The sequence below is a fragment of the Ceratotherium simum genome, chromosome 14 (genome assembly GCF_057802395.1).
Source record: "Ceratotherium simum simum isolate JZ-2026a chromosome 14, ASM5780239v1, whole genome shotgun sequence".
Taxonomy (NCBI): Eukaryota; Metazoa; Chordata; class Mammalia; order Perissodactyla; family Rhinocerotidae; genus Ceratotherium; species Ceratotherium simum.
Window position 1 is genome coordinate 259,794 of NC_141913.1, and position 25,283 is coordinate 285,076.

General features: G+C 45.0%; 1 protein-coding gene across 7 annotated transcripts in view; it reads right to left on the reverse strand.

The window, feature by feature from the left end:
- EPB41L3 (erythrocyte membrane protein band 4.1 like 3) overlaps positions 1-22,562 on the reverse strand; it is a 237,465-nt gene extending 214,903 nt beyond the window's left edge. For 3 of the 7 annotated variants that reach the window (XM_087438856.1, XM_087438851.1, XM_087438852.1), the window contains exon 1: positions 22,215-22,562. The gene's annotated coding sequence lies outside the window, so the exon portion shown is untranslated. Of the gene's footprint in view, positions 1-1,905; positions 2,263-2,820; positions 3,377-18,723; positions 18,913-22,214 lie in introns of those variants that run through there. The other 4 variants (XM_087438854.1, XM_087438857.1, XM_087438853.1 and 1 more) reach the window with 4 other exon arrangements.
- Positions 22,563-25,283: the final 2,721 nt, after the last annotated feature.

A 25,283-nucleotide genomic window follows, 5' to 3' on the forward strand; every position in this document is an offset into this window, starting at 1 on the left:
GGCTTAGTAAGCTGTTGCAAAACTCAAGTAAAATATGATAAGAATCTGCACACCTTAGGCAACTGGAAATATCAGCATTCTGGGCAAACACTTCCATAGCTTGGCTCCGTTAGCTCCTATCCTTGTCAACGGAGAACCTTGAGAGAGTCGAGCAAGGCAAGCTGGCTGACCAAGAGAACTTGCTGCTTTTCCTGTCTCTCTGATTTTGAGAAGGGCCTTATTACCCTGACTAATAAGCAGAAAATTAGCTATTAGAGAAGTACTCATGATGAGATTTAGAAACTCAGTAACACTCAAAAACAAGAGTAAAAAAATCCAAATGGAATTTGTAGGTACAAGGATTTATCTGAAATCGGAAAAAGGTTAGCTTCTGTTTGATTTTTTTTCCCAAAACTACTATTAGTTCTATTCAAGTATGATTATACTGTCAGATACAAAGATATCATCAACTTCTCTAGAAACAGAAAGCCTTTTCACAGGGCAAATCCCCTACTAACATGTCTTTTACTGCAGTCACTCCTGCCCCTAACCCCTGCCACCATAGGATGGTCACTTTTGACTCATGAAAGAGCTTTACATAACTGCCAGATAAAAGACAAACTTAGTTGTACATGACAAAGTATTGTCTGAGATGCACCAAAATTCTGTCTTTGGAGGTAGAGGAGAGTCAAAAAGTATATTAAACTGGTTAAAAGAAAATGTGTCTAGTGAAAACTTAACATCTTATGAATATGACCCTGGTGGCTTTTGGCAGGTGAAGCTCTACCTCAGTTTGCTCATCCACAAAATTAGACAATAAAAAGTTCCTGTATCATGAGGTTGTTATGAAAATTAAATGAGACTCGTGTAAAGTTCATCACCCAGTACAGGCGGGGAGGAAAGGAGGAGGGTGATGCTGAATGTGAAGGTGGTGATGATATGTGATCATGTTAACTGTGTCACTGCGAAAAAACCACCTGCTACTTTTTTTTAAGAAAATGATCCCTTAGGGACCAAACCAGAAACTCTTCAGGCTGCAGAGCCAGCCTATAAATGGAAGTTCCTCTCTATAAATGGAACAAAAACAAATAAGAAAAGCAAATTACCCTCAAGTCAAAAGATTCCTCAATAGAAGGAGGCCTCAGAAGGAGAGGAGAGGGAGAGCCCGACGAGAAGACCCACTGCAGAGTCGGCGGAACAGTGACGGCAGGACACCCTGGCGCGCACTTGGCTACTGTAGCATCAGAGGTTTCTGAAGATGTCCTGAACATCTACAAATAAAGTGTTATCTGCAGAAGGCTTTCAAGGTACCAGACAAAAGGAGAATTCACAAGATTTGGCTCATGATCAATTTAAAAGAGGTAGGTTCTGGCTACTGATTATTACTGGAAGAGAAAATGAGATTTTAAGGATGACTGTCCAGCTGGTTATCATTTACGAGAAGGAGGGAGATGAAAAGACCCAAAGAGACACACAGAGGGAAACACGATTCACACTCCAAAAGGAGGTTTCAGACGTGGAACTGAAGAACCAGAACGTAACCCAATGGCACAACAGCTGACTGGGTGGCCACTGTGTCAAAACAACTACTCACAGCTCACCAGCTTAAACGCAAATGACACACATTCCTAAGGATATTTACGGGTAACTAAATCATCTAAGATAGAGATTCCCAAATTACTTACACTAGAATAGAAAATCTTCAAGCACTGATGCCAAATTTCATGCTAACATTCAATATAATTATGGAAATGTCAGAAATAACAGATTGCAACAACAAACGTGTCTGCTCCCAGTAGGTGACCTCCTGCCACCTCAGCTGGCGAAGACGGTGACAGAGCAGTGTAGAAGTTATTAGAGGGAGACTCGGGGTGAAAGTGGAAATGATAACCAAGACAATGATTTCCCTATGGAGGTATACCTCACCTGATTTCTTTCTTCCAGTAATCAGTCATGCTAAGTACTTTAAGGAAAGTATAGAAGCCACTTCTATAATATGCTAATCAAAGGTTTTTCTTGGAATCTTCCTTCCCACATGCTCGAGAACTAAAAAAAAAAAATGTATTTAAAAATCTATTTTTTGTATTCAAAATCTGCCTATTGTCTAGTCTCCATTCCATAGCAAGAAATCCACCAGCATACATAAACCCTCTCCCACAGCTCTGCATGCAGAACAGCTAAGTGCCCGGTACATCCTTAGTGCACAGTTTTGGAAGAACAAAGTGAGAGTCTGATACTTAACAGTTTTGCTACCTTTAGTTTTAAAAGGCTCTACTGAGAAGCAATTGAAGTGTGAAGGCTTCATGTCAAGATTTATGATTCATTTAATATAAATACATCAACAATATACCATTTCCAATGTGTTTATATTCAAAACAATGCCAGCATCACAAAAATAAATACATTTGTGTCTGCCATAAATGGTAACTATGAATATTTGAGGTATAGAAACTGAACAAGAGCCTTAGAAAATTCCATTTCAAACTATGTGGGATATTTTCAAATTGCTTTGTTATAAAGAACTATTATTCAAGATCATATAAACCGCCCTCCCCACCCCGCCAAAAAAGAAAACCAAAAGCAAAGGTTTAAATATCAACTTTTGTCATGGAATGTGATTCATCTTTGTTTCATCTGAGTTTGGGGACTCCTCATAGTACACCTCAGGACTGCTCCCTGTAACGCAGGAAGATTCACTCCCACCAAAGGCACAGGTGGTGCACGCACACGGGCACTGGAATGCTGAAAATAGTTTCCCATCCAACAATTTCATTTGGCAATTTTCTTCTTCCACAAAGAGAGAAATCAACAGCTTACACATTAATGTCAGGACTCACTCACATGATCCACATCCCAAAGCCCAGAGATGACATTTTTTCCAGATGATGGGCAGGTCCCGGTTCCATGTTCCAAGAGGCAGTGAGACAGGAAGGGTGAGCAAAAAAGAGAAGAAAACAGAGTTTAGGAATAATTCAACAACTGGTGGTAACTTACCGCATCCTAAGCATGATAACAAGAGCTCCCTCCTTTCTAGAAACTGCCCTACTGCCAAGACACTGCGGATCGAGGAGAAAGTTGCTGCAGAAAAACACGTAGACAATCATGAGAGATCCAAAGGGAGCCGTCATTGACACTGCCATGTCGCAGCTGTACAGAACAGGGGCACATGCAGCCACCTCTGAATATGTAGCAGACGTTTCCAGAAAGAGTCTGTGAAAGAGCTGTACAGATATATAGGGACATAAAAATAATTAAAGCAAGTCTGGACTAGCAGGAGTGGGGGAACCGCTGCAAGGTAAAGACTTAGGCTGACTCAAAAGTTAGAATCAGAAAACCCAGCAAAATTATTTACACATTCCAACAAGCATTTGACTGAAATAATTCTAATTATATATTCTCAAAGAATATAAATCATAACCCATTTTAGATGTACTACAGGTCAAAGCCATAGAATAGAATTTGAATTATTCAAAGAAAGGACCAAAGAAATAAGTTGTTGTTTTTTTTATAGAGGCCCAGAAAAAAAACTACTTCGTGTAAAATTTCTAGGATACATTGTTTTTCAATCCTGTAAGCCATAATAGTTGCTCCATTAGGAAAGAAATTTTACAGCATAAAATCACATAAAACATATTTTCAAGTAGATGAAACTCCCCAAACTGAGCCTTCATTTAAAACAGCTCATCTATCACAGGCTTTCCACATGAGCAGTCACCTTGGAAAACCAGACTATGCCGAGATCATGCTAGAGAAATTCTGTGATCCTTGGGTCCCCTGCGGCCTCCTGGGCCTCGGCCTTGCAGATGTACACTACTAATCCGTTCCATCAAAAGCTGCTGTCAACTCAAAATAACTGAAAGCAAGGTCTCAAAGAGAAATTTCTACACCCATCTTCATAGCAGCATTATTCACAATAGCCAAAAAGTAGAAGCAACCCAAGTGTCCACTGACAGAAGAATGGATAAACAAAATGTGGTCTATCCATACAATGGAATATTATTCAGCCTTAAAAAGGAAGGAAATTCTGATACATGCCACAACACGGATGAACCTTGAGGACATTATGCTAAGTGAAATAGGCCAGATACAAAAGGACAAATACTATGATTCCACTTATATGAGGTACTTAGAGTAGTGAAATTCATAGAGACAGAAAGTAGAAAGGTGGTTGCCAGGGGTTAGCGGGGAGGGGGAAATTGGGAGTTGTTCAATGGAAGACGAAAAGAGTTCTGGTGGTTGGTTGCACAATGTGAATGTACAGAACACTACAGAACTGTACACTCAAAAGTAGTTAAGATAGTACATTTTATCTTAGGTGTATTTTACTGCAATTAGAAAACAAGAAAGCTACTGTCAGAATGGTTCTTGGAACTATTTGGCCACCCTGTGTAGACCCAATCTTCAAAGGAAAGAATGAATAAGAGCATAAGTCAACACGGTGTAAAGTGTAAAAAAGACAGCAATTTGTAATAGAACAACAAGCAGCCTCACATACATTCAAGGATTTTGGTCTTCCTCTCGGCAGATGGTAGGATGGGAGTAGTTGCTTAAAGGGCACTGGAAGAAATCATCACAGATATGCCCACAAGTCCAGAAATGAGTCCGGCTGTCAGCACTCAGTCCACACACCTCCCCCATTCTTTCCAAGTCAGTGGACGCCTTAAAAAGTGCCCATCAAGGTCTTCCTATCGCCCTTTGGATATTTTAAAAGTTTAATAAGTTGGGTTGTGGATAGCATTTTCTTTAATCTACTCTCCCTAGTCCTGGTAATGAATGGTGAATTTTCTTCTCATTATAGACATGCAAACTTCAATTGTACTGGCCAAATGATACAATTGAGACTCTCTGGCACATTCACTACTTCTATTTGCTAAAGAATCAGAAAAGGGAATACATTGGTACACACCTGAGTCACTGTAACAGAAGTGAGCTTAAATATCTGCTTTCAATTCCTTCTGCACACAATTTCTATCACCCGGCCCCTGTGTAGGGGGGCCAACCTCACAATGAAGGAAGACAACCTGCACAGGGGAAGGACTTAGGGATCCAAGGTGTGGGTTCAGAATCCTTCAAGGAACTGGGTGAGCTTGAGCAAGCCACTGAACATCCCTATTTCCTTGCATGAAAAGGGGGAACAATAGATGTCCTGGTTTTCTCATAGAGTTACGATAAAGATTAAATGAAATGATGCTTGAAAAAGACCTTTGAGAAATATGAAACAGGGTAAATTCAGAGTGGGCTTTGGAATGTCCCTAATTGTTGTCTGCCTTTCGGCACGAATGCTCAACTCCTTCCCAGAAGATGAGGATGTCCAAATAAGACAGGATATACTGTAGCCTCAGCTTAACCTTCCAACCTTATTTCCCCTTATCCCTTTCATTCACCCTGTTGACTTATTTCCGACTTACAGGTGAAGGCCTGTGAGTCTAGAGCACTGGTTCTGGAAGTGTGGTCCAGGACCCCTGGGAGGCCCTAAGACCCTTTTAGGAGGGCTGTGAGATCAAAACTATTTCCTGGTCATACTAAGACATTATTTGCCTTTTTACACACATTCTCACAGGAGTGTATGGTGGAACTTTCTAGGACCTACGTGATGTATGATGTATGATGTATCTCACCCTCAGTTTCTAATGCAGAAGCAGACGTAAGATCCACCCTCTTCTATTAAGTCAGACATTAAATAGATTTGCAATGCCACTCTTTACCCTAAATTATTTTTATTTTGGAAAACATTGTTAACTTTAATAAAAATATTTATGTCAACATGGAATAAACTTTTATTATTTTTAAATAAATATTTTTAAAAATTCTCAGTTGTAATTTCTATTGTAGTAAATTTGTTGTTAGTGCTGTTGAGTGGATTCTAACTTCTAGTGACCCTGTGTCGAGCAGAGTGGAACCCTGCCTGGTCTTTCTGTGCCATCCTCTCACCTTCTGGCACTATATCAGATGATGCTCCACTGCTAGTCATAGGGTTTTCATGGCCAATTTTTTCAAAAGTAGGTGGCCAGGTCCTTCTTCCTAGTCTGTCTGAGTCTGGAAGCTCTGCTAAAATCTGTTCACCATGGGTGACCCTGCTGGTATTTGAAATACCAGTGGCACAGTTTTCAGCATCACAGCAACACGCAGCCACCACAGTATGACAACCAATGGAGGGGAGAAGGGAGGCGGTTCCTTGACTGGGAAAGGAACCCAGGCTGCAGCAGTGCTGAATCTTAACCACTAGACTTCCAGGGCTGACTATAATGCAGTAAATATCAGTAGATATAACATGCATAAACAAAAGTTCTTTGTGGTCCTCCATCATTTTTAAAAATAGAGGTCCTGAGACCAAAATGTTTGTGAACCGCTGTGTCTAGAGCAGACAGCAGGAAGGCAAATGATAAGAGGGGAGGCTGCAGAAGGATGCAGGAGCAGACCCAAGTGGCTGGGTGAAGGGTTCTGGTCTTGATCTAAGAGCAAGGTCAGGCTATTCCGTACATGTAGGAGGCCACAGTTGCTGTCCCTTCCCCTGTATGTGGTAGTTATACAGAATTATTTATTGTTCAACTTACCTTCCCACTCTATAATGATTCATTATAAAAAATGAATTCAAAAAGCTCTGTCATAATGCTTCATCACCCTATTATAAATTTCAAGGTTGCTTTCAAAAAGAATAACTTCCCCTACATGGTTAGATGCAGTGTCTGTGCTCACCTTTTAAAACCAAATTCTTGATTAATTTGCAAGTGGGAAATGTTTACGGATGAGCTGACTTTTATGTTCCAATATGTAGCCCACGTTCCAGGGGAGCCAGAGTCAGAGTCAGAGCTCATGCCCTGGGGATACCCCGTGGGGTGGACGAAATGGAGCTCCCAGGAAAGACAGCCCCTTTCTGACTTCAGTGAGGCCCTCCCAGGCTGCGTGCAAACCGTCCCTGCTCCCCTCACTGGCTTTCTTGGGCCTCCTCCTCATAAGTTGTCACTGACTTGACCCATCTCCAGCCCCTGCAGCACCCCTGCACTCTCAGGAAGAAACCTCACTTCTCTCCTCTTCTCTTCCTGCTCGAGGCAGGAAGCTATGGAGCTAATATTCATGCACTATGACTATAAAATGTATGTCGTAACTTTAGAGTCAGCAAGATAAAAGTAATTATCTTAATATGCAGTTTCCAGGAATAAATAGCAACTGAAAGTGTGATTATGATTTTAACAACATGAAAATAATCGTATGTTAGTAAACTCAGTGAGAAAAGACAGATGTAAGCCATGTCGAGGTAAGGGCATGTGTGTGAAGAGGGACTGTAGAGTACAGCCAGAGGACACGGCAAGTCCCAGCAAAACTTCTCATCAAAGTACCCTCTCCAGGGACACTGTAGAACAGTCTCACTGAGGGGACAGCCTATATCTCGAGGCAAACAACTGATAAGTTGTCAGGACCTTCCATCAAGACTGAGATGGTCAAACATCAAGAGGAGGACAGATCTTTACAAAAGCTAAAGATATCTGAGCAAAAAGATGCATAGAATTGAAACTTTTTTCCAAGGCGCTTCTCTTCTTTTTTTTTTCATTTGAGGATTGTGAAGCAAAGAGGGAAACAGTATGATTTTACAGAGCCAGTCTGACCTTTTTTATATATTTATTTATTTTTTTGTGAGGAAGATCAGCCCTGAGCTAACATCCATGCCAATCCTCCTCTTTTCTTATTGCTGAGGAAAACTGGCCCTGAGCTAACATCCGTGCCCATCTTCCCCCACTTTATGTGGGACGCCACCACAGCATGGCCTGACAAGCGGTATGTCGGTGCGTGTCCGGGATCCAAACCCGGTCAGGCCGCCAGTAGCGGAGCGCATGCACTTAACCGCTAAGCCACGGGGCCGGGCCCAGCCCAGTCTAACCTTTTTTGAATCGACTTTGGCTTGGGTGAGTCACTCGCCCTATGTTAAGCCTGGATTTTGTTATTTCTTAACATTACACGCTACAGAGTTGCGGCGAAGGCCGCAAGAAAGGTATTTCCAGCCCTCAGATCGGGACACTGGGCACACAGCAGGCACTCAGTAAACGGCGGTTCTTTTCTCCATCTCGTCCCCTTTTCCTTCCTATCACAACAGGCCATCCAAGAGCTGCCCAACTTGTAGATAACTATGATCTATGCGCGTACAAAAAGATATTTTTTAACAGAGAGAGAGAAACAGAGAGCAAATGTGTACAGAGTGAAGATGGACGCCTGTAACTACTGAACATACTGAAAATAGAATCCCTTGAGAATTTCGTTGAAACTCTCCTCCCTGGTACCTGACATCGGAAATGGGAACCCATAAATGTGCCTTCTAGAAACTCCTACAACTTCAACATTTGTCTGGAATCTGCCTGTAATTTATCTACCCTCTTCTGATGGCTTCTCCTTACCCCATTTTCTCCAAGGACAACCCCTTTCTGTGCTGTGGACTCCTTCCCTCCATGGGTCTGAAACCCCCTCTGCCTGGGATGTCCAGGTTCTGTGCCCCTGGTTCTCCTCTAGCACCTCGACCCCGCCTTCCTGGGTCTTCCTGGTTTTCTTTCCCTGGGGTCCACTGCCCTCCCCCTGTTTCTGTGGCTTCTTCTCTTTCCATCTCAGGCACTCTCCTTTGGTAATCTCATGGGGTTTTGTTTTTTTTTTCCTCATGGGTTCCTAAGGAAACTGACTGGTATCATGGTCACCTGGCTGCCTTGCAGAGATATACGATGACAGATGCCTTCCCTCACCTCTCCCAACTTCAGCTTTTACACCTCCCACGCCCACACAGCCCACCCTAGTCACTTCGTCTCAAGCTTACTACATACATGCTTGCCTCACTCTCTCTCCCCCCACTTTCCACCACCCAACATTTGTCTGACCCTCCAAAGCCCTACTTTTCCTGCAAGCCCAGGGTGAACACAGCCTCCCCTGTGAAGCCTTCCCAGTCTCCCCGTCAGAATTAACTGCTTCCTTTTTGGCGTTTCCCCAAAACGAGAGCAATCACTTAGAAATGCATATAAAATGTTTTTATTATGCAATAATTATGCACCTATATATACATGCGTAAGCTATGAAGCATAATAATAAAATGAACACCTATGAACCCACCACCTAACTTAATAACAGGAATATTGCCAATATCATTACATCTGCTATTCAGTCCTCCTGCCTCCCCTCAGATAGGTTTTCCTAAACAATGCATGGTTTTGAGCCTTATAAAAATGATATTATATCATTCAATCTTCTGCAACTTTTTTTCCTAACCAACAGTGTTAAAGATTCATCCCCATGGTTGGTTTATAGCTATAGTTCATTCATTTTTGTGGCTGTATAATATATCATTTTGTGAATATGCCATTATTTATTTATCCATTCTCCTGTCCATAAACATTTGCCTTCTTTCCAATTTCTTGCTATTATGAATATTTTTGAAACATTTCTTGGTGCATATGTGTGACAGTTTCTCAATGGCATATAATGATATACAGAATTACTATGTTGGACAATGTGCATATCTCTACAAAATAATGTATAATTGTTTTTCAATATTATTGCTATCAATTTACCTGCTTCCCTCCAGGGATGTATAAGATTTGATACTGTCATAAAATTCTCTTTTGAAATTCATCACTATCATACTTTATATCATGTTTATCGGTGTTTTATGTACTTATCTCCCTATAAGATGATAAGCATATTTTATTCACATTTTTATTCCCATGGCCTACATCAGTACTTTGCTTGTAAAAAATGATAAATGAATATCAAATTGGAGCAAATACAACCTGTATTTGATTTGAGTTGCAAGACTTTCTACTTTCTAATGCGAATAGCACGGAAGGATTATGATGTTATCAATCCTTTGCACAAATATGATTAATTCGATCAGATTGCTTTCCTACTATTACCAAGTTAAGTCAGCAGAACTAAGAAAATGGTAGTTATATTTGAGAGAGAAGGTAACAAATTTGGAGCAAGGAGTATATTTTGGAAGAAAGCCTGACTATAAGCAAAAAGTCAGACTCAGGATAGCATGTGGACACTATAGCCCAGAGAAATGGGTGCTAGAAGATAGATGAAGGTTCAGGGAGGGTGTGACAAAGCACTACACACACTCATCCAGAGATGCTCACCACAGGCTCTCCATGTGCTTCCTGTGCAAAGTCTGACAGCTGATACTCGTTGTCCCAACTCTGCTCAAAGTACGGAATGAAGCGAGTCGCCTGGGCCAGTCTGGAAACCTAATCATACTTGTTAACATCTTCTCTCAGGGCAGAGAATTCAAAATTCCGAACAACTACTGACACATGCACTTTTGGAAAAACGACTCCTCTGTAAGCTGGGGAATGCCTGTATTCAGAAAGTAGGTCCCTGCCGTTTGTCTCTCTAATCTTTTCACCCCGAGGGCTGAGAAAGCCAGAGGCTGAAGTAAAGAAGCACTTCCATGCTCTTAAAAATAAAATGTACAACATCCATTAAACTCTTCTTGGATCATTGTTTGTCTTCTGCTTTGAAAAGTAACTCAGAAAAGGAGGGCCAAAACCTCCCCAAGTATGAGCTATGCACGCATTCCTTATGGGGGAGAGGTACAAGTTTAAAAGAAGAGGCCATGGGCTCAAAAAAGAGGAAGGCTGTGCGGGCAATATCGCCCACCTGAAGGGCACAGGACCCCATGTGGATGCAGTTGAAAAACAGAAGGCTTCAAAACCTTCAGAGGTCATTGACCTTCTCCTGCCCACATCTGTGATGCTGGCTTTCACATGACGCGCAAACTGATACTTTAGTAGGTCAATGCTGAAAAGCAAATCCCTGAATTCCAGGAGTCTCTCCTGAACAGAGAAGAGTCAACAACTGCGCCCTAAATCTAGAGCAAGCGACCCCATACAAACAAGTGCAGCCTGTCTCTACAACAACAAAACCATCCAACCATCAAGAAAAGAATGCATCAGGATTTTCAGCCCTGGTGGAAGGCACGTGCTCACAGCACTCTGACTGGTGTTAAAGGATAATCAAACTGCTCGCTGAAGTCACAGGGAGAGATTTAATAAGACAGAGATCTTTAAAATATTGCTCTGATTAACTCAGCCACTAAACTTTTTTGAAAATACATGAACAGATGTCCTCTAATTTCTAGCCTGGTTCACAATGCTAAATCCAGTCACTATAATTATTTGCATTTACTGAACACTTACTGTGTGCTATATGTAAAAGACAGCCCCACAAAAATCTGGCTCTTGGCTATGAAGAAAGTTTGGGGTTTCTCTGGCGGGGGACTGGGGTGATGTTCAGAGGCAATGGGCAGAAAAAGAGGAAGAGCTCTGACTCTCTGTGAACACCATGCAGCTGCTCTCCTGAGCCCACAACACAGAGCACCCACGCTCACCCACATCCCACACGGGGGACATGGGATGTGAGGAACTGAGTGTCGTCGTTCTTTTTGTTTTTTCTGTTCTCAACTCTTTTCCTTAACCTTGCTAAAATTATACTTTGGTCAGAGCAATAACTTTACGGATCAGATACTTTTTCCCGTATACACTCTTTCCAGGCAGTAAGCCACCTGCACACCCATGGAAAGCCACTGGTGGTTCAGCCAGGCTGCTCTCTGAGGCATCCTATCAGCAGCTCACAGTTAAACCCACTTGCTACGTTCCAGCCCTGCCTAATGGACTTTTATCTCCTAGACAACAACTGGTCAGATGTAACCAACACTCCCGTTCCTTATGCCAAATGGAGGCCAGGAGAAAGCATTTAAAAAGATGTGCTGTACTTTAGCCTGTATTTATCATTTCAATAGATTTTAATGTAAACCACACAGATAAATCATCTTGCTAGGCTTTGTAAAGATACCCAGAATATCTTTGAAATCATCCAAATCTACAAGGAGAAGTGAAAGGAGAGAAAATAAAATGAAATTCAGGTAACATGGTTAAACAGTGAAAATGCTGAGACAATTCAGAAAAGCAATAGATTAACTGTCATCAAGCTAATGTGATCAGTTACTCAGAGAACAGAATCTATATTACCTGTGATTATAATAATAATATTACTATTATTGTTATTAAAGAATTCTTTAGTATTTTTTATATAGCAGACCTTCTGCAGGGTGATATTTTCATTTCCTGGTGTCAAAATTGTGTTTCAATAACACTGAGCTATAAAAACTATCATGATGTTTATGCTATGTTATCAGGTTCAAAACCAAAAGGTTTTTAATCTATAATCATGCTTTAGGATTGTAGATTTGAAAGCTGAAGCAGCTGTAACTCCATCATAAAGATGAATAAACTGTCATCCAGGGAAATTAAGTGACAATGAACCCACAATCTGTAAAATTACATCACTGCTTATTTTTCCTGAAACACACTTAGTTATCTTCTAACTGTATCGTAGGGAGACCAAAGCTACACGTAAGATAAAATACTACATGAAGTGACCTGGAAGATAAGAGTATATTCATATATTAAAAAGTACAAGACATAAAACAAAACATCATGGTACTTTTTCACGTAGTGAAAAGGTCTGACAACTGGGTCACACATGCACTCAATGTTGCATTACCTAATTCATATTCATCCTTAATATGTTTTTCCAAGGAAGCAAATAGCTAAAAATAGCACAAATTACTCATCCTTTATAAATACAATGTAGATGATGTTGTAACATGATAATATCCCTCAGGATTCGTAATTTTGTGAGAGAAAAGTATCTAAGCCATCCAACCTTTTAAAAATAAGATCTATACATTTTTAGCTTTTGTTATTCCAGTATTTAACCATAAAAGAAAAAGTAAGGAGTCTCCTAGGAAAGAACTCAGGCGAAGGGAGAGGAGAGTCAAGGTACAAGCCGCAGTCGAGGCCACCGTGGGATGCACCGCTAGGTGCAAAAGCGGCCCCGCTGCCCAGCTAACTCTCCGTCCTCAGGCCATCACACTTTCCCAACCCATAGCCATAGCTGTGTCTACCCTCCTCATATTACTCTTCTGCATAAAATCCTTCCACGGTCCCCACTGCCTATCTGATAAATTCCAAGGTTTCATAGGTTTACAAGTTGGGTACGCTTGTTCAAGCATTCACTCTGTGCCAGGCATTTTATATGAAGGCATGGAAGCCGTAACAGACTTGGAATGTGATACAGAATATGCTTTGCTCCGTCCTCCATCCTAGCACCCGGATGCTCGTGTCTGAGTCTTGAGTGAAAGAGCACTCCACTGCGATCACAGAATCCACAGAGTGCCACTGTTGTGTGGCGGTGCCACCATGGCGAGGGGATGAATGCTGGACTTCATTGGGCCCGGGGATCACACAGCAGACTGAGCAGTGATCCAGAACCTGACCAAATCCAGACCTCAGGACAGCTAAGGAACACGTCACCTGCTGGCAGTTTGGGTGACTCTCTGTTGGGTTAGGGCCCTAGTGGGTTTAGCAGCATCCATTGGTGCCTCTGGGATCTTTGATGTTAAATTTCACTATGGTGGCCAGAATAAGAGCAAGTAAAAATGGTGGGGCACAAGCGGCACCAAGAGGATTTGGTTTTGCCAGCAAGAGGGAGATTGCCAGGGGTTCCTAAAGCCAGTTCAGAGAAATCTGACATAGTCAGAATTACTAGTGTTGCAGGTGGTGATGGCGTCAAAGATAACACAGTTGTATGACAGTTATTCAGCTCTTTGGCCTGGGAAACGTGAGCTACTCTTGTATGCACTATAAATTAAAGTGTTCTTTCAAAAACCAGATCATGGGCCAGCCCGGTGATGCAAGTGGTTAAGTGTGCGTGCTCCGCTGCGGCGGCCGGGGGTTCGCAGGTTCGGATCCCAGACACACACCGACGCACTGCTTGGCAAGCCATGCTGTGGCGGCGTCCCATATAAAGTGGAAGAAGATGGGCACAGATGTTAGCCCAGGGCCAGTCTTCCTCAGCAAAAAAAAAAGAGGAGGATTGGCAGATGTTAGCACAGGGCTGATCTCACCAAAAAAAAAAAAAAAAAACAGATCAGCTCTGTCCATTTGAGAAAAATGAAAGTGAGGTAGTTTTAGTTAATTATTTCGGTAATTAAATGATCAATGTAGATCACTTCAAGATCAAGGAGTTTAAATGAATTTGTCACAGATTATTTTAGTGCAGACATAGATAAATGTCTGTGATACTCATGATTTTTCCAACACGAATGATACAGATATAGAGGGGTAGAAAAACAAAATAATAATTTCTATGCCACCTTGAAATGCAGAAACATTTTGCAGGAGGATTATCAGGTTTTGCTTTGGTTACTGTTAAAAAAAAACTTAAAAAGTGGCAAAGAGAAACTTACATTTAAATACACTCAGGACTAAAGTTTATTTTTAAAAATGATTTAAAAATAAACAAACATAGCCAGGACCAAAAGCTTGGCACATACATATTGAGAATAAAGCTGATTTGTTAAATCTAAATTTTCCTGGTGAATTATGTGTTAATAAAATATATATCATATGACACAAAGGAATGGGTACACTTGTTTGAGCACTTACTCCATGCGAGACACTTTATAAGTATTATTTCTAGTTCTTATAACAACTGTGCTAGGTAGGTATTACTAAACTAGTTTTGCAGAAGAAACTAAGACTCAGAAAACTTAGGTGATTTGTCCCCTGACACATAGCCAGAACATACTGGTACTGGAGAGCAGTGGGCGAGTGTGGCAGCTTGACTGTCCCCCACTTGCACTCAGATCTTTATCTCAGGGATATAGATAAAGTCTATATCTATATCTATATCCCTGTCTCCGAGGGAACCCAGACTCAGACAACAGAGACACTGATGTGTGTGTGGGTGGGGGCAGACGCTTAGCTCCTAGGAGTGTGGAAGATAGGTGAAGGTGGAAAGAACATTTCCCAAAAATGACATTATTTAAACAGTTTTTAAGGACCCATGTTGCAAGTCATTGTTAACACTGTGATGAAAGGGTGTTTGAGGAATTGACATGAAAGTGTGACACTGAGATAGAGAGAAAAAATAGGCGAAGAGCAGTACCTTTTACATGTTGCCACCCCAGCATCCATCCTCATACGAATGTTTCCCCTTCTGCCCCAAAAGACTGCCCCCCTCAGACCCCCACACACTGGGATGTGTGCTGAACACACAGCAAGGCGAGTTCACTCACTTTGTAGCCTATCACCATGTTTATTCTGCTCTCTACGGTTTGCAGGCTACATATTTTTAAACATTCTCATTTTGTATAGGTATTTTCTTATTCACAATGCAAACTAAAAAGGGCATCCAACATTCAAAGAAACAACTATTTTAGGTGGAATGCAAATATATCCTAATCTGTTTGAAATCAGACCTCTAGCTTATCCAAATGGTCTTTGCCCACACAGACTCCTGGTTTGATGATTTAGCTCTGCAGAATTCTGTGGGTGTTGGGGAAAGAAATAAGTTCTCTATTTAAAGGTGAACATGAGCCTCCGATTAAACATTTGCTTGTGTTGGAATTAGTTTTTGTGAGTCGTCAGTGCTGCACTTGTATACTGAAGGAGTCACAGAGGCAGAGACCTGTACGGTATGATGCTGATTTTCTAAAACTATCAGACTAGTAATTAATGTGTTTCACTTTATGATGCCATTTAGTGTTTTTTATCCTCTATGTGACGTAAGGAATACTTTTATTTCCATTTGCCAATGAGGCAGCTGTGGCTGAGAGCGGCTGAGTACGCTCTCAGAGGAACTGGGTATGGAACAGTGTCCTGACGGGAATCACCTGTGTGGCCAAATGTTTTCACATAGTGGACAACCAACATCTTTTCCATTTTATAATATATTTATGTAAACTTTATAAACACCATGTGTCAGAATGTATATAATATAGATACAGCAGCTCTTGATCACTTAGATCCATCCAATTTCTCATATTCCAGAAGATGTTTGAGTATGTAATTCTAACATTATAATAAAGTGTCTAATTCCTAACTATTCAAAACCTCAGTACCTGAGCATGCCCTGTTTTTCTCCTACTTGTTCAATCCTGGTATGCAATGGGCTATTTGATGAGGATGAATTTATCCTCTCAAGTTTCAAGTCTTGCATAGTTAAGACTGTTTGGAAGCATTTCTGTTCCTGGAATACGGAAACTGGCAAGCTTTTTATAATAATTTGTTTCTCCACCTGTCCTCAAACATATTGTATACACACGAGGAATGGCTTAGTCTTTTCATTCTTCTAGATAAGAAACATCTGAGTAACTATCTACACTAATTAACACATGCCTGATTATATGTTGTAAATCAAGGAGCCATGAAGGAATCAGATGAAAAGCTTCCTAAAGGAGGTTCTAGATCAGATAAACTCAGAAGCCCCAAACCACTCATTCTCTCACGTATTTCTGGATGCATTCAGCACTTTATGGGCATCTTGCCCAGCATATCTCATTTTTCTTTTAGCCCAATCACTATCAGCTTGGCTATCTACATTCTAGTCTGCTTTTGAAAGCTCTGTCCAGCTCACACGACTAAAAGCTCATTTCTACAATGAAGAATGTTAACAATTACAGTTTCTTCCAGCTACCAAAGCTTAAATTATTCATGTAATTAGACCAAAATGAGGTAGAGGGTGGTTTGTGAAGTTTTCAGACGATTGCCTCTTTTTCACTTTGCCTACAAAGACTCGATCAAGGGCTGGCTGCTTCTTCCTCACGCCAACTTGACTTGGGTTTGGAATACCTTTCTCCTGTCATCCCCCTTCTCGGGCATCCCTACGCAGTCTTTCGCTCAACGAAAAGTTACTGAGCCCCTACTCTGGGCACCACCTGGTGATGAATACAAAGATGAGAAAGTTCTCAATCAACAGGAACACACTAAAGAATTAAATACAAGGTACATGCCACGTGAGAGGAAAAGCAAAGAGCTGCAGAAAAAAAGATGAGGGAGAGAGACCTGAGAATGGCCAAGAAAAACTTCACGAGGGAGGTAGTGTTTGAGTTGGGCCTTGAAAAACCAGCAGGATTTCAAGATGAAGGTAGAGTCAAGAGGGGCATTTCAGTTGAATGAAATAGATGAGCAAAGGACACAGAAATAAAACCTAAAGGTATGCATCAGCCAGGGCAACAGGTGTAATGAGTTTCCTGTTGGGGCTACAGAACATGTAGACACAGGAGAGCAAACATAGGGTTTTGAATACACATGTAAAAGATTTAGATCTTATCCTTTAGGAAACAGGGGAGACTTGAGGTTTGGAGCCGGAAGTGATATAATCAAAGCTACAAGGACAGCACTGGAAGCAGAAGTTAGGGGAGGTGCGATGAGCATGGGAAACAGGGGAGACTTGAGGTTTGGAGCCAGAAGTGATATAATCAAAGCTACAAGGACAGCGCTGGAAGCAGAAGTTAGGGGAGGTGGGATGAGCGTGGGCTAGGATGCTCACCACAACAGTCCAAGCAGGAGGTGGCAAGAGCCTGGGGTAGGACTGGTGGCAATGCAACAGAGAGGGAGTGACCGTGGGAGTCACCACCACAGGGCCACTGACCTTTCCAGGGTGTGTATCTGTGGGAGTGATGGGAGAGAGGAAGTCCTGAAAAACGACAACCAGGTTTCCTGCCCAGTGACTTGGGACATGCTGCACGGGCATAAGGGAGGAAAGGATAAAATCGATGGATAAAATTTTTAGTGTGAGGTGAGTCTTCAGTCTGAGGTGACTGTGGAACAGCTGGGTAAAAATATCTACTTGGCAGTTGGAAATGTGAGACTAGATTTCTAATGGAGGCTGGAGATAAAGATCTGGTAATAACTCATCCAGCAAACACACGCTCCTGGTTCTAGAAAACCAGAAGCTTGTTGCAAGGCAGCTAACCTAAAAACCAGGCTGGGTGTGAAGTGATTTCCATTCTTATCCCCATTTAGCTGATGGGGACACTGGCCCAGAGGCATTACACAACGTGCTGGAGTAGGCAGGGAGGGCTGAGTTCTGATCCCCGCCCTTGTTTGTTCACCACACCTCTTATTTCAGAGTTCCCAATGTAAGTACTGCCATGCATTCCTCTGCCCATTAATATCTTTCCTCAAGTTCTGATCTTTGTTCATTCTACTTGACTGAAATCTCTCCAAATTGGCCCCAATAATATTCAGTGCCATTCCCTATCTCATCACTGCTTTTAATCTAGTTAGCTGCTCACTTTCTCATTATAGAGGATTCCAAGATAGTGGATTTTTAGCTCCCGAGTCTTGAGTTTTGTCCGCAATCCTACCAGGATATGAGCCCCCTGTATTCAGTGTGGGTCCGCGACCCATAGCACTTCGGAACACATGCTGGACATCGATCAGACCTGCTGTTTTACAGGATGTGTAATCAGAACACCAAATGTTCCCCAACAAAAGCCTCACCTGCTGCCCCACCAGCATTAAGACAAATACATTCTTCTCTTCACCTCAGCACCTGGTGACGATTTGGTTTCTGTGTATTGCACTTTCATCTACTCCCTGGCAAAATGACAAATCATAAACTTTCTAACAGCTATTTACATTTCTCCATCTTTACTGTGAAGATCATGGTTCAATTGCTTTTTAAATCTCCAGCCTCTTTAGCAGCTCTCCACTGAAAGTCATATTTCCTAACTAATTGCTACTCTTGGTTAACTCTTTCAGAATTGGAAAATTCTATGCTCCATGTGCTAAGTCTCACACTGTCCTTCCAGAATATCCGACAACTCTGAAGTCATAAATGAATTCTCACAGTGTCGCAGGTGAAAATTATTATTCTCCTTCCAGATGAGGAAGCAGCTGCCCAGAGTGGACTGTGACTCACCCGGCTCCCTGGATCTTTTCAAGGAACAGTTCACAGCGAGCCGCCCTGACTGAGAATTCTACCGAAATCATCCCCTGCTTTAGTTTTGGCTTCTTTTTCTCAGAGGAAGCATGTCAACATTCAGTGTGTCGTGAGGAGAGCCAGCAATCTGGGGTTGGGGGTCACATGAAGAATCTGTGGCTCTTTGGCCTGGAGAAGAGAAGAAACAGAGACATGGAGCCTGTTCTTAACTATAAGAACGGTGGGCGTGCAGGAGAGAGAGAAGGCTGGGTGTTACAGCTCAGGAGGTGGAACTGGAAGGAAGGAATAGAAAGGCAGGCCAAGCTCTGGGGAACTTCTTAGTGTGTTTATATAGTCCTCCAGGAGAACTTTTCCTCCTCCTTCAAATCCAAACCACAGGACCCATCCTTAGTCAAGTTTCCCTTGCTGTTGCTGCTCAAAGCATGAGATCACTTCACTGAAATTCCTTAACGTTCTCACATGTCTATCCAACAGCACCAAAATCACATTTCCTTTCTGGCCCGCCAGCTAGAATGTGAGCTCCATGTGGGCAGAAGCAATGTCATGTTCACCCTTGTGTTCCTAACATTTGAATAATGAATTTACCTAAAATAGATAGAATACTTGTAAAAGTCGTGAGATCCCCGTTTCTAGAGGCATTCAACCAGAGACTGCTATACAGGGACTTCAAGCATGCAACTGTCATTCTGTTATTTCTAATTTCCTAATATCTTAAGTACATTTTTATTTAAAGTGATTTCACAAATCCCAAATAATTTAAAAATATTTGTAACTAAACAATGCACATTAGTCCTCAAAATGAATATTATAATTAGTTTAATATTCTGATTTAAATGATGACTGATCCTAGAAATTATTAAATGTCTTTTCAGGCCAATGTTCTTAATTATAAGCACCAGTTTATAAATGTTTGTTGAACACCTACTCTATACCAGGCCCTGGGCTGAGAATGGACGAAATGGGTGAAAGGATGAGAAAGACAGAGCCCCGGCTTCAATAACTTACATTCCAGGAGGGACATCTCCATTATCGGAATTGAGAGGTCATAATGTAGTCACAAAATTTCGGTTTTATACCTCTGCTCCTCAGAACAGACAACGTTTTCCTGAGGTTACTACACGCTCTGTTCTAAGAAGCCTCTTTAAAAGTCCTCTTTGGAAACTAATGTTACAAGAGAGGATCTCTAACCCCTTGGTGTCAGTTAAGTCCGAAAAGCAATTGATCCGGCTGGGAAATGCCTACGGCAGATAAGGGAAAGGGAGGAGGGCCTGCAAGGGCATTTACAAACCAATCTGAATCCTCATGGTTGTAAAATAATTACAGAGCTATGTGCACCCCACCCCCACCCCCACCCCCACCCGCAGCACAAGTCCATCTTGGGAAGCGCAAACCCTGCAGGCCTTTCAGTAACTGTCATTAGAAGTGCAAATATAGAGGCCTCTCTCAGGCCCCGCTCTACCAGATTAGAGTCTGTATCTAATCAAATGGAATTTAGATTTAAACCGGAATTAGATGTGGATTTACAGTCGTTCCTCCGTTCATTCACTTCGTGGATTCCGGCCCTCTCTCGGCCCAGTCTTAATCCAATGCACTGCGGAGGGAATTACACGAGTTGTTGCCGAGCCGGGGGGGGGGGGGGGGGGGCGGCTCCCCCGCTCGGTCCCCTCGGGAGAGCGGCGCCATGGGCCGGTAGCAGGACCTCGCGGCTGGGTCAGCCTTGCCTCGCCTCGGGCATCTTTGGCGCTCACCGCCGCCCTAAGGCGACTGCGCCAGCCGCCGGATCCCAGCGCCTTCCCTTCCTGCGTCTTTTGGACGCCGCCCCTCACCCCTGAGAGAATTTCGCCGGCTTTTCGGGCGCAGATGCTTCACTTCTGCAGAAGGAAAAGCGAAAGCCCGGCCGGCGGGCCGAGGGGGCGGCCGAACGCGCGGAGTGGCTGCTGCTTCTCAATCTGCAGCGGCCGCGGGGGCTGTCACCACGCGCTGCGGACCCCGACCTCAACTTCCAGCGCAACTGCGATGCCCCGGAGCCCACCGCAGCCGCGACGCGCCCTCCTACGCCGGCGCAATGCCCTTCGGCTCCCGCCGCCCGGTCCCCAGCCACCCCACCTCCCGCGCAGCGCGCCCCCGCCGGCCCCTCGCTCCTCGGCTTCCAAGCAAGACGCGCCAAACGGAGTTTGGATGCTCAGCGGCCACAACTTCAGCTTCCCGAGTGTCACCGACGCCCTCCCTGGAGCGCCGACCCGCCTCCGCCACCCGAGGTCCTTACAGCCAGCGAGGGGCGCTCCCCCAGATTTTGAAAAACCACCTCATTCGCCTCGGGAGCGCCTCGATCCCCCACTCGCTCCCTGTAGCCTGATGACTTTTACCCCGGACGCGCCTAGGTGGAGGGGCTTGGGAGCCGGAGCGTGAGGAGGAGAGGAGCCAGCGGCGCTGAGTTGCTGGGCTGCAGCTGCGCGCTGCCGGCGGCGAGGGGCGGCGGGGCCATGCAGCTCGGCCGGGCAGGAGGTGGGGGCTCACGGCCTCCGCCTCACGGAGGGTCGCACATGCTCACCCTCACACACACTCACTGCCGCCTGCACCGCCACGCCGCGAGCCCGGACGCGGAGGTCAGAGACACTGTCCACTTTAAAGCAGGGGCTGAAACGCCCAGGTGGAGGCAGAGACTGTAGCCTCTTCCCCAAGGCTCGCACCATCCTAGGAGGCCCCCCAGTTTCCTGGAGTGAGCAAGGTCTGGCTTCTGAGATTCCGTCCGCTCCCTGGGCAAGCGGTTCAAGCTGCAGGGGGGCGGGGATGGATAGAGGGAGCACTGAAGAGCAAGCCCGCGCTCACCTCCGCCCTCCGCGCAGAAAACTGGCCAGACCCACTCGCCTCTAGCGCACAACTAGGCGGCGGGGCGCTCCAACTCCGGCGAGCCAGGGAGGGGGGAGCGATAGCAGCAACCACTCCACGCGGTGGCAAAGGCACGGAATCTCCGAACAGGCTGAGCCGCCGGCGCCGAGGGGTGGAGGCGAGAGGGGCGGAGAAGGAGTTGCGGGAGGCCGGAGGCATGATGTCCTCCCGCGCTTCTGGCTCTCGGGGACTGAAGATTCGTGCGCTCGCCCGGCCCGGCGCGCTCACTCGGGGCTTCGCAGAGGCGCCGCGCCCGTTCCCTCTGCGGCTCTCGAACGGCGCGCACCGGAGCGATCCCGGCCAGCTTAAATCAGAGTGCAAGCCCTTCGGCCACCTCAAAGCACCTCTCTGCCCGTCCCTCGCCTCAGGGTGCCCGCCCGGGAGTCCCTGCCGATTCCAGGAGGAACCTGGCAGGCAGCCCCCGGCCGGGCCAGCCTCACCCCTTCCTCGCTTTCTCCCTCATCGACCTCGAGCCAAGGGCAGGAGCCCGCGCCCCGGCCCTTGGCCACCAGGCGAGCAGGCGTCCCGGCCTGCGCCCGGCAGCGAAGAGGAATAGGACACTAGAAAGGAAAGGAGCTCACCTGGGTCACCTGGAGCCTTCCTCCCCGATCCCTACCGGAGCCTGTTCTCAGCCCTCAGGCACAACCTTCCTTGAAGAAAAAAAAGTAGCGCAAGGGCAAAGAAGAGGTAGGGCTGCTCACAGGTCCCTGCGCAGCGGCTTTTTCCTTCGGATTCCCCGAGTCCAGTCTCGGGCTTGGCGGCGGGAAAGGGCTCCCGGAGGCTGGAAGGGGCCGCCAGAGCCAAGCTCCAAGTTGTCACCTGCAGCGCGCGCCGCGCGCCTGTGCCAGCCCGCGCCGCTCGGCCCTTGCCGGCCCTCCCTCCTCGCGCGCTTGTTGGCTGCGCCGGGTGCCCGGGCGGTCCCGATGCTCGGCCCGCCCCGCTCCCGCCTGAGAGCCGCCCGCTCGCAGGGAGCGTGTCTCCTCCTTCCCGGCTTCCTGGGCTTTATAGCCGGCGAGTCCTGGGAGCTGCTCAGGCTTTTGCAAGCGGGGAAGAATCGAGCGCGCGCGCGCACACACACACACACACACACACACACACACACACACACGAGTTCGTGTAGATTGGGGATTGGAGGAAAGAAAAAAGATATGAAAAATGCCCTTCGTGTGCCTTAAGGGGACCTGGTAACTTGGTTTCATTTGCTGGTATTAAATTTGTGCAATCTCTGAAAAGAGTTAACGTCACAGCGGCAAATAGTGCAGGGATGTGAGCCAGAAAGTGGTTTGGGGGTTGTTTCCGCTTAAGTATCCCACAAATCCACGTGAAGCGCTACAATGTGATGATCAGTCCTATGGTCCCTGTATTTTCTCACCCTGCCCGCGCCACTGCTGTGGAGGGTTCCAGCACCCGCAAAGCCACGCACCCCCACTGATGCCCATACAGCCTCCAGGCTGGAAGGCCCAGCGTGACAGCCACCTGCTTGCTTGATCCTGCTGCTGGGAGTCCAGGCCATGAAAATTCATGCCTGTGCATGTACGAGGCCTGTGCTTTGCACAACTCTTGGACCTTTTAAGTAAACAGAGGGAACCTTATCTTTGTTTTCCCTTCCACTCTCACCCCAAAGACTGGGACAGGAGTCCATCGCACAATCTCCCAGGGCATTCAAGCACATGCTTCCTTCTGCCTCTTAAGACCTCCTGAAGTCATGCTTTCTGGAAAACTGATTTGATAAAGTCTTCTAGAGGAGAAAAACTATAAAAATAGGAAAAGTACCTGTCTGAAAAGCCATCCAATCAACCAGAAACATCTCGCTCCTGGGTGTATCTATGCTAAAGAGGTACATTGCCCAGTACCTATTAGTTTAATAACATTTCAAAATTAACTTTCCAGGTAGCATATTTTATAGCCCATTAGTGTTACCGCACCAGATCCGTTTTTGCCCACCGCCCAGAAAGCCAATCACCAAGATGGCAAGATTGCAGAGAGAGAGGGTTTAATCACAAGGCAGCCAAGTGAGGAAAAACGGGAGAACAAGTCTCAAATCCGCCTCCCCGAAAATAGGGACTCAGGGGTATTTATGGGAAGGGGCAAGGTGGTCTGAAATGATTGGAGGTGAGGAGAGATGAGGTAATTGATGATCTGCGCAGGCGTAGTCAGGCTTCATGCCTCTTCGTAGGACACATCTTCACAGAATGGGTGCATTAGCATGCCCTGAGGGTGGGGTTCCAACCTCTTGTCATCAAAAGGGCCCAGTTGATGGGTTGGTGGTCTCAATCCGGCCTGAAGTGGACAAGGGGTTCAGTTCCTGAAAAAAATAGCTCAAACACCCATTACCATGGTGACCCAGGCTCCAGGGGGATATTACCTATAGGAACCTAGTGGGAGTCAGATAGCATATTACCTAAACAGCACAGTTAACAATAGGTAAGTCTATCATGCAGATTTAAGTCTTCATTTTCCATTCTGATAAGTTTCTAGGTAAGGCCATCCCCCCCACTTCCTGGTACAAGGAAGAAGATACCTTTACAAATGGAGATTTTCTTTACAAATGTAAATGTATTTTATAAAGGGTAACCAGAACTAAGAATGGGCTTAGCACAGACCCACCCAGACACCGGAGATGCCTGTGGTGATGGCCTGTTCTGGGGGCAGGCCTCCCAACCCAAACTCCTTTGGTTAGTTAGTGGGGGTGGGGGCCTGTTCTGATCCCCTATAGTTACTAGCTGTTTAATCATCAATGGCTAACTCTTTGCCAGTTTCATTAGGGAAACGTCTGTTTTGGGAATGCAGGTGTGGCACTGTTAAGAGTGACAAAGCACACATGCAAACTATGTCTAGCTGTGCTTTGTAGAATCTTCAGCAGGGTGAGGCAGGAGGAAAGGGGCTTTACTGAAGGAGGTCAGAAGGTGGCTCATCACATGGGCATATTGGAGACAGCTGGCACCAGTCAAGGAGCCACTCCCTGTCAACTGTTGCTAAGTATCTCGGAATCCTGCTTTATTTTTGTTTTTTAATTTTATTTTGTTTATTTTTTCCCCCAAAGCCCCAGTAGATAGTTGTATGTCATAGCTGCACATCCTTCTAGTTGCTGTATGTGGGACGCGGCCTCAGCATGGCAGGAGAAGCGGTGCGTCGGTGCGCGCCCGGGATCCGAACCCCGGGGCCGCCAGCAGCGGAGTGGGAGCACTTAACCACTAAGCCATGGGGCCAGCCCTCGGAATGCTGCTTTGTAGCACCGGTTCCTGGCATTTTAAGGCAGATTTTGTTTCATGAGATCCTAGTATTTTGGGTCTACTTTGGGAATTAATAGCCAACTTTTTTTCCTGCAGCCAAGTGCTTACTTTTACCTGTCTCAGGAAGAGGCAAGCTCATCCTTATCCATCTTCTTGAAATTTCTTGAAACCCAAGAAGTCTTGGGCAGCGCACTTCAGAGGCAAAGCATTCGCAAGGAGATATTTCAATACTCCAGGTTAAGTGCTTGCTTAATGAACTACACTTTGACCTGAGCTGGGTGAAACAATGAGTAGAATGAAGGTGTGGCTTGCTCAGGTTTGAGTGCAGGTTGACTCAATTACTGGAGGAGTACCTGGTAGAAATTGGGGGTAGGGATGGAGACGGAAGGGGGGGAGTGCAGAGGGGCGGAGGGCAGT